General features: G+C 40.5%; 1 protein-coding gene across 5 annotated transcripts in view; it reads right to left on the bottom strand.

Moving 5' to 3' along the window:
* JAKMIP1 (janus kinase and microtubule interacting protein 1) overlaps window positions 1-14071 on the bottom strand; it is a 143136-nt gene extending 129065 nt beyond the window's left edge. For 4 of the 5 annotated variants that reach the window (XM_064711764.1, XM_064711766.1, XM_064711765.1 and 1 more), the window contains exon 1: window positions 13932-14071. The gene's annotated coding sequence lies outside the window, so the exon portion shown is untranslated. Of the gene's footprint in view, window positions 1-13123; window positions 13227-13931 lie in introns of those variants that run through there. The other variant, XM_064711763.1, reaches the window with a different exon arrangement.
* Between the last annotated feature and the right edge of the window lie 202 nt (window positions 14072-14273).

The following is a 14273-nucleotide window of genomic DNA, read 5'->3' as shown; positions in this document are numbered from 1 at the left end:
ATTGGCTGTGTTTAAAGGGTTCTTCACTTCAAGTTCATCTCAACAAATGATTAGAATACAAAAGATGTATACGTATGAAAATAGTTTCAATTTCAGTGTCACTAGTTGCTTTCTGTACACTGTGTCTGCTGATACTGCATATACAGGAAAAGCACTAAAAACACAGCTCAAAGTGACGTCATTTCTGGACATCACATTTTCTCTGGGGCACTCAGAGGTCTTTATCTGTTACTGTATCAGGTCCACAGATTTCAATATTCAGAGCAGAGCAACTATACTAGGCATGGAAACTCAGCATTCCCAAAACCAAACAAGACCAATAGACCATAAACATGGTATCTTGGCTTCAAATGCTAATTATTCACTACAAAGCTAAAGCTGAAGTCCAGTGGGAAGTGCTTTTAACAATTTAGCTCTTCACAAAGGAAACAGAGGAGGTGCCTCAAAGATAAACAGTTTACATTTATTTTACCTAAATATTTTATTAAAAAAACTTGATGACAGGAAAGCAACAAATAATGGCTGCCAATCTAGCAGAAATTTCGTCATTGGCTTGGCTGTTCACACAGCCAAATCATTAATCCTAATGCAGCTCTCTGGGAGAGAGGGAAATGTGAACCCTCCTGCAGCAACCCGGTCATTCAGATGAAGTGCAGAAAAGGGGAAGGCACTGAACCATCTCACAAGCAGCTACATCTTCATGTGCATCATATTCTGACAATGAGGTGAAAGATTGGGAAGGGAAAGTCCAAAAGGTAATTTTCTGTGAATGTGGCTTCAGTAAACTGAAAGATTAACTTCCATGAGCTTGAGAAGAATGCTAAAAATCAATCTGTATGTCCAAGAAGAAAACAATACAATCAGTAGAAAACCTGGCATTAAACAATGACTCAGCATGCTGACTGAGCCTCAAGCTCTGAATAAAGTGTTTATAACATTCAAAATTTAGAAAGGTGGTTGCACTCACTCAGAGAAAAGGTATTGGTGAGCCAAGTAGTAAACTAACAAAAAGCAAAAAAACAGAAATTAGAAATTAAGTAGCTTGCTATTTTAAAAAAGACAAAAAGGTCATTTTTCTTAATGTAAGGGCAATTCAGAAAAAAATCATTTAACAAAAACACTAAATACTCTGGAAATTTACAGTCACCCAACATGACATGCTCTTGAAGTAAAAACTGATGTTGAATTCAGAAATATAAACTCCACACTTAGCACCAGTAAAATTTATTATAAAATATATTTCTTTGACATTACAAAGGCAAATTTGAATCTGATTACAAACATTTATTATTACAAATGCATAAGATAAAGACATATTATGAATATTCATTAAAATGTCTTCCACAAGTGCAAGATGATCAGTGCAGACTGAAATATATATATTCTATCCTACAAAGAAAATCTCAATGGAAGAAAAGAAGCAATTATGTAAAAAGGAAATGCAGAATGAAACATACCAGAAGGAGCTGAAATTCAAGTTACACAGGAGGCTTAGGTGCTTCATGAATGAAGAAGGAAGAAAACCTCTATAAGTGAGAAATCATGCTATGAAGAAAAAAGAGGAAGTGTATCAACTAGCTATACAATAATATGCAGATTATGGGACAGCCATATGAAACATCAGCATATAAATTCTACTTATCAGAAATAGAATGACTTTTACCCAAGTTAGAAAATGCAAAGCTGAGCACCAGATTACAGATCAAGACTACGAATGAGGCATCTTCCTTCTGGCTCAGTATCTTGTCCAGAAGGATGACCAAGGAATTTTTTGCTTTCCTGCCATGTGGATAGGCAGGACAATAACTAAACAACCACCAGTTTTGAGTACACTGCTTTCTGCCTTATCAGGAACAGGATGATAGTTTTGTCTCCTTGACATACTTCCATAGCCAGCACTCCAAACACAGATGCAGGAAATGAAATTCCCTCGGCATTAAAAGATGAAATAAATCTCTGCACAGAGACTATTATTCCCCACACATCTACTCAGGAACAGAAGCAGAGTCAAATTCTGATCCAACTGGCAGATTGTCTCTCTGCTAGTGCAGTGATGTAGACATCAATTCTGAATTGTATTGCTCAGCATCAGTACAGGAATACCCAAGGCAAAAAGCACTCAAATATACAAGTCTGACCACATACTGCAAGTTAAGGCCCCTGTGAAACCCAATGTTCTTAGAAATGCTTTCCTGTTGTGTTTTTTTTCCTGCAGTAAAAAAACAAAAAAGTGATCCTTTACCAGATTTTCAACACAAACACCACAGCAATCTACTCCAACATTACAAAACCAGAGGAAGAAAAACAATATTTAATGGAACTTCTTAACTAATGAAGCTTTGATATTTAATTGATTTGCTTGAAACTATGAATTTCCAAAATCAAAACACTGCTCTAACCTGACAGTCCCATTAACAGCAATATTGCATACTCCACTGCAGCTTTATTCTAAGCTGTTTATTAGCAAAAAAACTACTAACAGCATGCAGAAAATATATTGCCAACACAGAGCTGCCTTGGAACCTCTGCTTGCCATGGTTATAGGATAAAGCTTCCTGTTCACATCTGCATAGGTACTACCCAGTCTAGTTTGAAGCCCAGATGACAGAACCAAGGTGTTCACAGTCTTCAGTGCCATTCTACAGCTCTACAAGTCAGGATTTCCTGCAACTCATTTCCAACATTCCCCTTGGACTCAGGTGTTTATTAGTTTAAATTTATTTAAACAGCACTTAAGTCTTCAGCCACCATTTCTCCAACATCTGGCTCACCTAAGTCAAGCAACCCTAAATACCACAACGCAGAATATCAGTTAACAAGAGTCACAGAACGTACTGCTCCAATGGGATCTATAACCTTCATACAGCGCAGAAGATGGTGCTGGGACATACTTTAAAATATCTGAAAAAATAAGTACTCCTAAAATCAATGGGATGAAGTGTCCGTAAAGGGGTGTCAAGCTAGAGTGCATGTGGTCTTGTTTAATCAGCTGTAAGTCAAAAGGATAGAAGCAGCCAAGGAAAGACGACCAGGAACAAATCAGGGGATGTGCAGTCAGAATGTGCAGAACCAGGTGTTGTCATTACATTGCAAGTGTTCCATATTGCCAGAATTTCATACCTCCCTTCCTTGATGCTTCTTGTAGGCAGCTCCTCTAAGCACTGACTCTTCCTTATCCTCACAGTATCCAACTGACTCCAGTTCCCCTCAGCCAACCAATCCACTCTTGTATAACACTCTCCTTATTGGCTACAGCTGTGGCCTGTTTAAGTCAGGCCTGCTCCTAATCCTTAATAATTAACCCAGCTTCAACTCTTTAGGGGATAAGATTACTTGCTATACTACCTTTATTTACCTATATTCTATTCCCCTACAACCAGGTTCCAAAGGGAATGATTTTTGATGTCAGTGAGTCATAACATCTCAGTGGAGCACACTGAAAATATTTACCAAAAAAAAAAAAAAAAAAACAGAACTACTTGATAGTTTTCCATAGAGGAGAAATTATTAATAGTCACAGAAGCCTTGCTCAGGAACTTTAACACATGTGCTTCAAGCCATCTCTCAGCTCTTGATGTTTTGTTTGACAAGTCTAGTACAATTTTATGTGTTACCCCAGAAGAGTCACAAGACAGAGTTCCTGTGTACCACAGTTCTCTATGCTGATATCCAGCTAAAGCAGATGTAGAGGACAGGCCTGCTGTTTACTACAACAGATTAAGAACACAATCAGGTTCACTCTGACCTCTCCCAAATTTATGTTAAAATTAAATGTTTCTCATCTCTGTAACAGTGGCCTTTATAAAGACATAGAGTGAGCTCTTTTTTCCTCTGGAGTTGCATATGTGCTCTTTTCACAGCAAGTTACAATGAGAACAGCAATGGCCATGATCCCATACCAATGGTGTTTGCACCTAAATTAATGTGACATGCAGCATTTTCACCAAACACCTTGGAGCCAAGACCAGTTTTAAAAGCCACTGCAAAAATTACCAAAGTTCTCAAAACATTAAGAAAGACTCTCTAATATGTTACTTAGAGAAAGTTAAATCCTACCTGGCAAAACCAGGTAAGACCTTTGCACCCAATGCACAACATCTGAGGATTTCCACACTGATGTAGGTCTGCTGAGAGCTACCAAAGCACAAGCATTATTTACCCTGCTTATGTGCTCCATGCAACATGGAAGCTGCAGGGATACACATTGCTGACAGAATCAGTCTCAAAACTGATCTCTTCCTTTTTTCAGTAGGCAGGAGCACCAACCACCTGCACAACTCACTGCAACCAAACACTCACTTCCAAATATCCAACTAGAGGCTCACAGACCTGTTGTGAGCTCATAAACCAGCACTCTCAGGGCAATAGTGACTGCCTTCTTTATTGCTTTATCCTTCTCACTGGCTACACTGAGGGAAATACTGGATGTACACACTGCAAGAACTCTCCTGCTTCAAAGGCACAGCCATTTCTTGTCATCCAAAACCTACTAGGGACTGGGAGGCTGTAAGAACATACCCCCTGTCCTGCACCCAAAGTGTCAGTCTATCAAGAGCCTACAGCAATTATCAACACAGGCAAAACCACATAGCCAGGAACTGTGGTCTGCCAGGTTGGCACACAGGAGATCTCCTTCATGACCAGTCAACAACTCTAAGTTCAGAAACAAACACAGAATTATTGCTGGTGCATCTCCAGTGCCTTCTACTTGTTGTCTCCACTTACTGGGAAACTTCATCTATGTCTGAGGTCTGCCACCAAACAGAACAGACTCAGAGAGCTCATGCCGTTGGAGGTCAAATGCATCAGTGGATGAAGAATACAGCTCCTGAACATGGAAGCTACAGAAAAATTCTAAGAAATGGGTTTTGGGAAGTTCAAATGAAAGGGCTTGGCACATGAACTGAAAACAAAACTAAGGACAACCAATGAAGTCCTAAAAATGCAGGTATGGATGATGCAAAGCTTTGTTACATGGATTTTCACAGGTAGGTTTAATGAGTCTCAGAACTACAATACAACCTGATTATATTTATTGACATTGTAATTAGTAAGTGTACGGTGTTAGTTTTATACTAATATAGAGAGTTAACATCACAGAAGAAGGTCTGTGTACTTCTTCAATCATTTAAGTTTTCTTCTGTGGCTCCAAAGGCACATTTGTCTACTAAAATCCTTGGAATACATACAAGCAATTTACAGTCCTACTTTTCAGGGCAGGTTTCATCAGTCAGAAACACCTGCAGCATGGGCCATGCTAAAAGCTGGGGAAAAAATCCAAACTTTAGACTTTACTTCAGATTATTTACTGCTGATTGAAGAATGATATATTTGTAATCAAAGCCCCAAAACTGAAGCAGCTCTTCCCATGCACAGAGGTCAGGGCCACAATGAGTGTAACTCCTACTGTCAATCTCACTGCCTAGACTGGGTGTTATTTACATCCAGTGCAAATTCAGAACTCATGCAATAAAGGTGATGAATGTATGGATGATGGATCCATGTTATAGAAACTGCAGCTGAGATCACAATCAAATGAGTCAGTGTCAAGAGGGTTCTTATTTTTCTACTTTAAAATCTACAGCCTTTGCAAAGGAGAAGCCATGACAACATTTCTATCACCCACAGGGTGGGGTGCATCTCAGGCAATATGAAACAGGAAAAAGAAAAAATGCTTTGTGTAATTCAAAACCCCCCAAAATAAGAGTTTCATATTGCACAGCTTCATTGTTAAAGAATGTATCTCAGTCTTAATGGCTCCTTCCACATTAAAAAAAATATTTCAGAAAACAGAATGACATGGCCTAATCTGTGCAGAACATGTACTCCTCCATCACGACAAAGCACAACAAAATAAGAACATGCAGCATTTTGGCATCAACAGAGCTGCCTACATAGACGCCCACTCTTTTTTATTTTCTCTGCAGCATATTTTTTTTAACTCACTCATTTCCTTCTGCATCTTTCTCACCATTCTTGACTTGTCTACTCCCCATACAGCTTCTTCAGACTTGTTTTCACATGAAGACTGACCATGGAAATAGTCACTCCCTTACAGACAGTTCAAAATACAGCATCCATTTTAATTCTTCCTTCTCCCTCTTTATTTATATACCAATAAAAATAATTTCCTTGAGAAACAGAGATGTTATTCCAGAGTATCTGAAGTAACTAGAGCAGGAGAGTTATTCCACAGAGCTAAGCTTCATGCTGTGATAGATTCACACATTTGGTCCCACCTCCCAGTAAGGAGCTGGCAATTACTGCATTCCAGTTCAGGACCATGGATTTTTTCCAGCTCCCTTAGCCCATATGCTATTTACAGCTGATTATGGCAGCTGAAGCAGCAATGCATTTTTGCATCAGATGTGCAAAGGCTAGACAAACTGGACTGGGTATGCAAGAGCAAACCTGCAGTATATATTGGGGAGGTTTTCTGCAGATTAGAATTATTGTTCTTGACAATCATGATATTCACAGCTCTGCTTTACTGATTTTATACTTACATCTAAATCTCAGAAAATGCACTCTATTTATTACCTCAAGTGATAAGGGAAAGCATCCCTCTAAAGGTTTTTGTGAAGAAACAGCAAATAATTGGAATCCTGTGATGCTTTTGTGCTATTTGAAGGATTAGCCTCTCCTCAGTTCCTGGACAATACATATATTAAGTACACTAAGTGCTGTGATTAGAGCTTAAACACTGTTTAAATAAGACACATCTCCAACACATCCCCTTGTAAAGCATAATTTATCATTATTATGCAATTATGTTAAAGTGCTAGTGTACAGGAATCTTCTATTTCACCCAGTTCATCAGATAGGCCGATGAAACAGATTTATCTCTATATTCATTCTTGGAGTGTTTTCTGAGTACACACAAAATTCTCAGCATTTAAAATTATACTCCTGAAAAGCACTGCTTTTTTATCCAATACCTACATTCCTAATAGCTCACTAAATAGACAGACTAAATCTAGCTCAGATATACCTAACCATGGCTATGGTCACAGTTGCCTTTTTGATGGAGAAGTAGGCATCTACTTTTTAGACTATACATAATCTAGGAAAGGCTAAGATAAAAAGATGGTGAAAAAATTACAAAAAATCCTAGAAATATTTCAGGCTTTCTAACACAGTGCACAGTAGGAAAAAAAAATCTGCAAGCAATAATATCTACACAAAATATTTGTTATTGACATAAAGGCAGGGTTGGTAGTTAGCTGAATGCAGGAAAGCTTTGCATTTTTGCTGCAAAAGACAGTAACAGCTCCATCCTCCCAGCTGGTCAAATACAGAATCTAAAAAATTCTGAGAAATTTCAGTTTATGATGGCAATCTACCAAAAAAATCCAAACAAAGCCAGACATAACCCAAAATAAACAAACAAACAAAAACCCCACCACCAAACCAAAGTAGAAAACATTAATAAAGGGATATAATGAGTTGTCAGGAACATAGTCATCCAAAAGATTCATTTTTCAAGGTGACTCATTGAAAAGAATGCAAGTTCATGCCATTCATCAGTGAAACTTGACCAAAAATACAAAGCAAAAGGCTCATCTTATCTCTGCAATCAAGCACTTATGTCTTAAGTTCTGGAGCAGGAGATTTATCGTCAAGACTTCAACCATTTCACGCATGTAGTTTGAAATTGTCCAACAAATGCAAAAATTACTCATGGGGGACTCAGAGGCAGCAGAGGCATTTAAGGCTCATTTCCGTAGGAAGCCAGGCTGCAGTAAATTTAATTAAAGTTTTTAGTAAGAGTTTGGCATTTTACTAAAAAACACAGAATTACCAGAACAGACAGTCAGTGCTGGGGCACAGCATCCCATCCTCCCTCCCATCCTACGTGGTAGAGGCCAAAGCCTCATGCAGAAGCTAACAGGATGATTATCTTGAGGAGGATTATGCTGCACAGAGAAGCTGAAGTCTGCCTTGGTGAGAATTAAGTCCATCATTCTTACTGGTCAGCTGAACTGTTTTCTTCTGCCATACTTCAGATAAATTATCAATTGATCTTCCTTAAAATGAGTGCATCACAAAGAACATTGATATAAGAAGGTGGCATTAAATGTATTTGCAGATTTATTTTTTTTAAGAACTAGGGAGTCCAGAAAAGGATTCAAGAGGAAAAAGTAATTAATTCTCTTATAAGAAATAAAAGTCTGCCACACTAAATTAACAGAGTATGATTATAATATAGTCTATATCTGACAAGCTTAGCAATAAATGATTGAGCCATGATCTGTTCTACAGGAAATGCCAAGATGTGACTCAAGAAGATCAACAAAAGGTAAAAACATTGTGAAAGTATTGCTTTACACCTTGATATGGAAAAAAAAGTCTGTTCTTGGGGTTTAATTTCTCATTTCTAAGCAATATAGAGAAGGAGCACCCCCCAACACATTCTCTCCATTCTGACAGGATGCAGATAATGCAGAAATTACTACAAGAAGCAGTTACTCCAAAATCAGAGAAGTACTTGCATCTTAGGGACTCAAACAGAATGAGAATCACTGTCTCACAAAGTAAAACCTTCACCCTGGAAACATGTCCTGATTAGACTCAGGGCAGACATGCATCACATCACCACAAGTATTTATAAACATGGATAATAAGCTTGTTCAGAGAATTAGCAGTTCACAAGAAAACAAGGCTTGTATCTTTGGGTGGTAGTTCAAATGCAAGCTAGTGAGAAGAAATGCAAAATATTGGACACTTTTTGCACAAACAGAAGCATTACAGAGCAGTAAATTAAAAGCTACCAGATGCTGCATACTGCTCTGGGTAGAAAACAGAAAAAGAAAATAAAATCTCAGCCTCATAATCACTGACATTTTGGAAAGTCTAAGTAAAATAGTGTACTTTAGTTAGATAAGATGTTCCTTGTTCTGTTGAAGAAGAGGAATAAGATAATTTTGGAAGAATACACAGAGGATTGTTCTGCAATGGCTCACTCTTACTCTCATCATACAAACAATAATAACAACAATAGTAACACAGTTTCAACTGCACCAACATACCACTTGGCTAATTTTAAAATAAATAGATAATGTTAGGGTTAAATTTTAGTTATACTCACAAGAGAAAACAAAAAAATCACGTCCTCACCTGCACAGCAAAGTCAAAGCAATCAGATCTGCAGACAGTGCCTACAATGAAGGCTGAAAATGGTGCTGACCATGGCCAAAGGGACATCATTGATTGAGGTTACACCCAGGAAGCCAAACATTTCATCTGCAGCACATGCTGAGCATCAGCGCTGAATCAAAAGTGAAACTGCAGAATGCAGCTGCGTGACTCTACTGACACTTCCTTCCTGGGTGGAAAGGTAACAGCTATCACAAGGGCAACTCAAAGCTTTCAGTCATAATGCCTTGTCAAATGCAAGTCAAATTTAAATGGACTATGAAATATGAAAAAACATACTTTCTGAAACAGCTTTCATTTCCCTTAATGTCAAGGGAGGGTGCCAGATAATGGGGTTAAGATGGGGTAAAAGTGAGAAGAAAAACTGAACGGAAACTTCAAAGAGTTGGGAGAGACATCTTGAGTCTCCTATAGTTGTGGCTACATTCAGCATGCAGTAAGGAAGAAATAAGCAACACATGAACAAAAACATTTAATATAAATAGTTCCTCTCTTAATTTTACACTGATTACAGAATGCCAGATTGCAGATTAAATATATAGGTTTTTTAAAACATCTGCAAGAAACAAATTAACTAATATTTACATCAAAGTTCTCTTATTATCAGAACAAAGCAAAGATTTCCTTCAGCCATCTTCCACTAAAAACAAAGTAAAGTCAAAGCAAAGCAAACCAATGTTGTATGTGCTTTTTGAGGATGACATAAAAATATTTTAAAGTCTATTCATTACTTCTAAACATTACACAATTTAGGTGATTTTTTACTTCAATTTCATTTTTACCTCCAGAAGCTGGTTTCAGTTTATTGGATTATTCAGCATGTTAACAAGAAAGCACCAGAATAACTTCATGTGTATGTATGTTTATTTTTTTATAAAATGTGCATTAGGTAACCCTCTCTTAAAACCAAGGATTTGAAGATAAATTAGATATTGCCACTCTATACCTTTGTCTTTATCAACATGTAATTTCCCATTGTGAACAAGACACAGACTGAGTACAAGTTTCTGTGAACTAACAGAACAAAAATAAACTAATGAAATTCCCACTGTATTCCTCACTACATCAAGCATTATCCATTCCTGTCCAACTTAACAGCCCAAGGTGGCAGCTTCCCAAATACATCTGGCTCTTCATGTGCATTTATGCATGTGTTTGAGAACCTATATGGTAAAGAAAGAATGCATCAAATCCAAAGGCAGCTGTGGAATTAAATTCCAGATCTATGAGCCTGGATTGTGTTGGGAGAAAAGGGGAATACCTCACCCACCCCAGCACATGGCAGAAGCTTCTCTTCAGCTGCCATTCTAATCAGACAGACAAAGTGATGAAATATTGCAAGTAAGAAAGTTACCAACCAAGTTTTAGTGATTGCTAAGAAAGGCCTACAAGAGCATTCCATCTGCCAAAGACAAAGTTCTATCATTTACAATAATGTGCAAAGGATGGAAGTATAATGAAAAAAGAATGAATGAAAAATTAGTTTAAACTACTACTGTGGCTCCATTTTGCCCCACTGACAATGAATCTGCATCACCTTGGTTGAAGTACTATAGATTTTTCCCTATTACTGAAGTTAGGGCTGATAAAGTTTGCTATTTTAATAAACCTGAGCAAAAACTAAATGGAAGAAACAAAATTTGCATACAGGAGTAAAACTTCCCAAGATGGAAAAAACCCCACATTTTTAGATCATTAACTCAAGATATTTTATTGTAATATGTGGAGAAAACAATGACCATGAAATGGATTTTCCTTGCTAATGCTGAGTAACATTGCAATAAGTACCCTAAATTAACAATTGTTCTAAATATGGAATTTTTTTTAATGAGAAACAAGAGATGGAATGTGTTTGTGCATATCAGTACACAAAGCTGCAATTAAGGCTTTGTGTCTGTTCTGAATATTGTGCCTTCAAAATGAAGCAGAACAGAGTTAATGAAAGTTGAGAGAAAAAAAAAATCAGGACTACAGACAAGGACATGAGGAAGGGTTTGATGGTTCCTTTGATGGCAGAGCAACTTTGGTTCAACATTAATAAATGGTGATGCAATAATCAGTTGTACCTGACCAAATATCCTCTTACACAGAGGCAGCATGCAACCAACTTTGCTTTTATACAAAGGGGCAATCCAATTTCACATTCTTCAGTATTTTCTGCTCCTTGACACGTATTTACGCCAGCTCCATCTGGCCTTGCACAATCCAGAAATAAGCCCAGGCCCATTTTCTTCTTCATATACTTGCTACTCCTATATCTCCCATCTTCTATCATAATCCAACCAAAATGTTCTACAAGAAAAAAATCTATACATGGAATTAACTATAAACATTTGCATACTGAAAATTTTTACTTAAAGGCAGAAACTGACAGCAGAGCTGTGGTGAGCTGCAATGAAGATGGTGTGTGGACATAAAGGTACTAATTATGGAAAACAAAATGTGAGCTTGAATGAGATGGACCTCTAAGAGAAGAATCTTAAGAAACCTCTGCTCCATCACTGTGTCCTGGAATTAACATTTTAACATTTTAACAGAGCACATCTCTTTCAGTTCAAGCCTCATTTATACCTCAGGTACAACACATGGCCTCTTTTGAGAATATTTCCAAGTCCTGCATTCCCGTAACAGCAATCTAAGGCACTAAAGGAGCATTCATTTAAGTGGAGAGTGAGCATAGCTCAGAGCAGAGCACTTCCAAAAAGCAAATGGAAATAAAAAGCTTCATCTACATGCAGGAGAACTTAAACCTGTTAGGCCAATCTCTACACCAATGGCCTCTTAAAGTACTTGCGCCAGCCTGCAGCAGACAAGCCCCAGTGGCTCAGTGAAGGAGTCCCAGGAGTGACCTCCTTGAACTTGTAGAGCACCTCTCCCAACCCATGAATCTCTCCACCCATGAGAAGAATCACCTTTTCCATGAGATCCCAGATTCTTGGCCCTTCTGTTTGAATCTCCAATATATCTATTCAAAGATTAGATTAGCATTAACAACCTAACTATGTGCTCCCATCCAGAAACAAAAAGCTCAAACCTCAAAAGACCCTACACTACCTCAGGTGCAAGAAACAAAGTCATCCCAGTAAACCGAGAAGTACAAACAGAGCAGAGACAGAAAACAAATGTTCTAAGCCACACACAGTATCCCAACTTTTGTATCACAGTAACTAATTTTAGCATTATTAACGAAAAGGCATGGGGTTCTTTTTCAATGAAGAACAACAACACCATGTCAAAAGATAATTAAGACAGAATTTAAAGGTCTTTAGAAAAACCTTCTTGCCTAAATGCACCATGAATTAGTGTGTCTTACAATCACAAAACACTTATTTTGAGCAGGTTTTGGAAAACCAACACACAGATATTCACCCTTTGCCATATAAAACCTGAAACTGAAGCTGGCATCTCACAGAGATGAAAGAGAGTAGACCCTAATAAGCATTACAGAATCCAACTCCTGGTTAAATATACAGGCACATCAAGCTTGCTGTCAGTGAGGCCAAAAGTGTAAGAAGAGACAATACTGTTTACATGATGGGTTCTAAGGACAGGGTAGGGATTTCATTGAGCAAAAGGAATCTCTGAATGAAGTGGGTCTCAATTCCTTCCCCCTTACAAAATTTGCTAGGATTTATTTTCTTTCTTCTTCTAATAATCCTATTAATTTAAAATAAATAAATACAGTCAGTTATCATTAACATAATTTCTTATGATTGTTTTGATTAAGCAGTGTGGTGCATGGAAATAATTTGTAAGGCTAGTAAATGTATAAATACCTAACAAAAATAATTATTGCTAGTTAGTTAAGCCTGTGTTCATCGTCCTCTAATTTAGAGATCCCGCAAACCTGCAGTGACTTGCAGGCCTAGACACTGCTTTAAGGGCTGATGGAAAGAACTTTTTTTAAAATCTCACCCATCCACTAGAACAAACCAATCTTTATGCGGAACCAAGAGAGAAAAATTACAGTGTGTGCAGGTACTCCTGCGATCCAGCCCAGTGGAGTGATCTGTGCTGTAGTGTTGCCATAGAAAATGCAAAGGAAGCCTCCAATTAGGGACGAGGTCACACTTAAGCAGAGATATTATGTAAATATCAGCCAGCCAGCACCCTGCAAAAAAAAATAAAATAAAGGCCTCATCCTGCCAGCCCTCCAAGGGCAGGCCTCGGGTTCTCTCCTCGAGCATCGCTGCCGGCAAGACCCGGCTTGCAGGAGCAGGTGCCAGCCCCGGAGGCTGCCCGGGGACCCCCGGCACCGCAGGTACGGCCCGGGCGGGAGCGGGCAGCGCCGGGATGCTCTGGGCCATCAGTCCGGGATGTTCCGGGCCGTCAGTCGGGATGCTCCGGGCCGTCCTGCCGCCGTGCCGCGGCTACCGGCGGGGCTGGGGGAGCACGGGGAGCCCGGAGCTGTCCCGGCCCCTCCGCGGCCGCGCCCCGGCCCGCTGATGGCTGCGGGGGAGTTGCGGGAGGGCGGGGGCCGGCAGGGACCGGAGGGTCGGAGCCGCCTCGCCCCGCCTGGGGACGCGCAGCCCCTGCCCCGCCAGGACCGGCCCCCCTTCCCGGGGCTTCCTCGCCCGTCGGGTCACCGGCAGGGACGGGCGAGCGGAGAGGAGCACGGCCTCGCCCCGCCCCGGGATGCACTTTTTTCCCTTAGGCATCTCGCACGACCAAAGTCTCCGAGCGCGGCAGCATCCTCCCTCCCTCCATCCATCCTTGCATCCCACGCCGTGGCCGCGCCGCCCCCGCATCGCCCACTCGTGCCCGCCGCCACTCACCCACTGCGCGGCCGGCGGCGGCGGCAGGGCCCGGCCGATCCCTGCCCGCTCCTTCCCGGGGCTCCGCGGGCGCGATGCGGAGCAGCAGCGGCGCAGCAGCCGCACCTCGCTGCTGCCGGGTCCCTCCCCAGCTGTCACCGGCGGCCCGCCCTCGGGGGCGGCGGCGGCCGGGCCCTCCCGCGGCCCCGCCCCGCGCTCGCCGCCGCTCGGGGCGCGATGGATCCGCGATGGAGGCACGATAGATCCCCGATGGAGCCGCGATGGAGGCACGATAGATCCGCAATGGAGCCGCGATAGATCCGCGATGGAGCCGCGGGGCTGCGGCGCCGGGAGAGCCGCCCC

This window comes from Zonotrichia leucophrys, chromosome 4 (assembly GCF_028769735.1).
Source record: "Zonotrichia leucophrys gambelii isolate GWCS_2022_RI chromosome 4, RI_Zleu_2.0, whole genome shotgun sequence".
Lineage (NCBI taxonomy): Eukaryota > Metazoa > Chordata > Aves > Passeriformes > Passerellidae > Zonotrichia > Zonotrichia leucophrys.
This window is presented reverse-complemented; position numbering and strand designations above follow the sequence as displayed.